This window comes from Palaemon carinicauda, chromosome 12 (assembly GCF_036898095.1).
Source record: "Palaemon carinicauda isolate YSFRI2023 chromosome 12, ASM3689809v2, whole genome shotgun sequence".
NCBI lineage: Eukaryota > Metazoa > Arthropoda > Malacostraca > Decapoda > Palaemonidae > Palaemon > Palaemon carinicauda.
Window position 1 is genome coordinate 110846153 of NC_090736.1, and position 4214 is coordinate 110850366.

The following is a 4214-nucleotide window of genomic DNA, read 5'->3' on the forward strand; positions in this document are numbered from 1 at the left end:
AATCAGACAAGGGCTTGATTAGTAAAATTTGGAAATCAAATCGCCTGAAATTACATATAAATATCACACAATATATCAGTTTAGTCAGATCGGATATACTAGATGGACAGAAGTCATGGTATGGTAATGAATCAGTCTCCAATAGATTTAGTATATTTGAGTACAAAGACCTTAGAAAGATATTAGGATTTAAAAGGCAGCACAAGATTACTTATGAAAATATAAGATAGATTACGCGAGTGCCATCTGTGGATGAGATTGTGTCGGGCCAAGTGTAGGTTGTGACTCAAACGCGAGAGGAAAGCAACTGACTAGTTTCATATAGACACATCGAGTACAAACACACACAAGGTCCCGGCAAAAAGGTCACAAAACACAACATTCTATTTCTTGTCCAACCAGCAACCGGTTCTGTTAACAGTTAACAATGAAAAATAAGCAGACAGGTTCATGCAAGTTGCTGTAATTGCGAGAGAAGAACAAAGATACAAAGGATAATATATACAACAAAGAGAAATGTCTTTACTATGTACGACCGTGTGACACACGGATGACATGGCTCCCCCCACCCCTGTACATGTTAAAAAGGGCGCCCTGATCTAGGTAGGCGAACTGTAGTTGGGTCGTCTGGCAGGATATAAGAAGGTTTTAGATTATCAATGGAGACCCGGTGTTCTTTGCCACGAATGTTTAGTAGGAATGCTTTCGGATTGCATCGGATCACAAGTAAAGGGCCCATGTAAGGGGGCGTTAGCGGTGGCTTGCTGGTGTCATTGTGTAGGAAGACGTGCATTGCAGAGTGCAAGTCTGTCGGTATATGATGCTTCACTGGAGGATTGTAAGTCTGGCGGCATGGAGAAAATTTTCCCACGACGTGACGTATGCGCTGGAGATCGTCGGAGGAGGTTGCAAAAGGCACAAATATGGCAGGGACGACCAATGGGTTGCCATACACCATTTCAGCTGCCGAAACATCCAGGGTGCATTTAGGAGTGGTCCTTAGTCCAGGAGGACCCAGGGAAGCTGAGTAAACCAGTTGGAGTCCTTACAACAGGACATCAAAGCTGCTTTGATGGTGTGATGAAAACGTTCAACCATTCCATTGGCAGCGGGGTTGCAGGCAGTTTTCTGATGTAGGGTGTTCCCTAGGAGATTCGCTAATGATGTCCACAATTGAGAGGTGAAAGTGGTACCCTTGTCGGAAGCAGAATGCTCATGGATACCAAATCTTGTCATCCCTCCTGAGAGTAAGTCAAATATACATGGACCAGACGTTACAGTTTCCAAGGGAATGGTTTCAGGCCAACGAGTGGATCGGTCAATGATGGTTAAAAGGTTACGATGTCTTTGTGATATGGGTAGGGGGCTAATAACGTCAACGTGAATGTGGGCGAAACGACACTGAGGTTGAGGAAAGGTGCCCACTCCTGAATCCTTATGTCAAGGTACTTTGGAAGTCTGGCAAGAAGTACAGGCACAGACCCAACCGTTAGTATCCTTAGTAGTGCCGTGTGAAATGAACTTCATCTTCACCAGCTGTGCAGTAGAATAGCACATAGGATGTGAAAGTTCGAGAATGAAATGAAACACCTGTCGGCGCATTGGAGCAGGAATCCACGGTCGCGGACTGCCAGTATTCACGTCACAGAGGAGTGTGGTGTTGGAGTCGTCAAGGGGAACATCTTCCCAACGGAGGGGTGTGCAGGATGTCCTACATGCTTGATACTCTGGGTCCTGTCATTGGGCTTCAGCCAAGGAGTTGTAATCCAATCCCAATTGAATGGCGGCCAACGTGTTTCTTGACAGGGCATCGGCAGCAGGATCCATTGTCCCAGTGACATGTTGAAGGGTGCAATTGTATTCAGCCACGGTAGAGAGATGTCGGCATTGATGGCGGACCAGTCGTCTGATTGTCGAGTGAAGGCGTAGACCACAAGCATGTGGTCTGTGCGAATGACGAAGGGCGTACCTTCTAAGAAATGGCCAAAATGACGAACAGCCAAGTGCACCACCAGCAATTCGCAATCGAAGGTAGAATAACCCGATTCTGCCTTGGACAAATTTCTGCTAAAGAAAGCCAATGGGCGGGGGGCGAACCGTTGACCAGATGTTCGAGTATTGCACCAATAGTGACGTCCCTGGCCTCAGTGGTAAGAAGGAGAGGGGCATGTGGGACGGGAAAAGTGAGAGCAGTAGCGGTTCATAAGGCATCCTTTGCGTTGCAGAAGGCTGCTTTATGAAAGGGGACCCACTTCAGGTCTTTTGGCTTGCCCTTGAGAGAGGCGTAGAAGGGAGCAAGAGTGGCAGCAATGGCTGGCAGAAAACGGTGATAATAGTTGTCCATGCACAAGAATATCTGCAGTGCTTTGACGGTCGAGGGCGTGGGGAAGCTCTGAACGGCAGTTACCTTTTAGAGAGGGAATGGACTCCTTCAAGAGCGATGCAGGGCTCTAAGAACGACACATCATTTGCGCCAAAGGTACACTTGTCGTACCGGACTACAATTCCGTTTTGTTGTAGGGAGTCGAGCATAATGCGCAGGTGATTGAGGTGTTCCTCTTTTGACGAAGAGAACACATGTATGTTGTCCATGTAACATAAACAGAAAGGGGAGGTCCCCAAAGATGCCATCCATGAGACGTTGAAAAGTGGCACCAGCATTACGAAGGCCAAAGCAGGAGTAACTGAAGGTATATATAACAAAGGGAAGTGGTGATGGAGATCTTAGGGATGTCTTCTGGGTTCATACGCAACTGATAATACCCCTTCAGGAGGGCGAGCGTGGAGAAAACCTTCGCTTTTTGCAGGTAAGAGGTCAAGTCGGCGATATTTGGGAGGGGGTAGTGATTCAGTTTTGTTTGCATGTTCTGACGCCTGTAATCCCCACACAGATGGAGGGAGCCATCTTTTTTCAGGACGATGTGTAAGGGTGACGACCAGGGGCTGGAGGCCTTTTGGCAAAGGCCCATTTCTTCTATTTCAGCGAACATCTGTTTGATGGCTGCCAATTGATCCCGTGTGATACGTCTGAATTTTGCGAAGACTGGGGGTCCTGTCTTCTAAATATGGTGATAAATACCATGTTTGCCAGGAGCCGTTGGCGTTTGGCGAAGTTCTGGACGGAAAATTTCCGGGTACAACGTGAGGGGGTGGGCATAAGCATCCGTGAGTGCACTGATGTGGAGATTGAGGTTCGAAGGGCCGGGTTGAAAAGGTGTCGACAAGTGCGAGTATGCGTTGACCAGTCGTCAGTGGGTGACATCAACCAGAAGATGGAAATGAGAGAGGAAATCCGCACCGAAGATTGGCAATGTGATGTCAGCAACAAGAAACTTCCAATTAAATTTGTCATTTCAAAACGATAATCTGAGGTTCTTGTAACCATAACTGGGTATCGCAGATCCATTGGCAGCTACCAGGTTGACGTCGGCAGACTTACACAGACTACGTCGTGTGCTGTAGAGTTCCCTTGGCAAAAGAGAACGACAAGCACCCGTGTATACTAAAATCCGCATGCCCGTTCCTGAATCATGTAAAAAGAAAAGATTATAAACATGGGAGACCCCCGCTACGAGCGATGGCATACTTACATAATTTCTGGCCACTGACAATCCTTGGCACATTTCTTTGCGGCAGCCCCGAGTCTGGAGTGGTCCCTGCCGCCGAGGGGCGGCATTAAGTGGCTGTAGAAGTTGTTGGTTGGGGCAGAGATTAGTGGTGGGGGGGATGGGGTGGGTTTGTCGCCGCTCCGGCACGTCACGGGGTGGGGGCGTGTGTTCCTACGGCATTCACGTCAGCTTTGGCTGACGTTGAATAGGTCTCCTCTTTGTCAGGACTGGAGGCGTTGATAGAGGTTTTGAAGGTCATGAAGTGGGTGTCCATATGGCCGTCGGTTTTGGTCATTAAGTCCTTCATGTTTAAACTATCGACATCGGGTACGGCAGCGCTTATAGGTTCGGGTAAACGGCGTACCCAAGGGCACGAAGTAGGTTCACCTCCCGAGGAGAGCCGTCTGCGGCAGGTTGCAGGGCGAGCAATACTGGTCATTTACCTTAGGGCGAGCGAAGCCCTTTGGTGCCCCAACCGTTGTTGAGAGAGCTGAAAAAAGCTTTGCTATACGGGCAGATGTCGATGGCAATTATTGCTTCAGAATGTATGTTTTGAGGGCGTCATATGTTACTGGGGTGTCTCTTTGATCACAAAGCCTGCCGGAG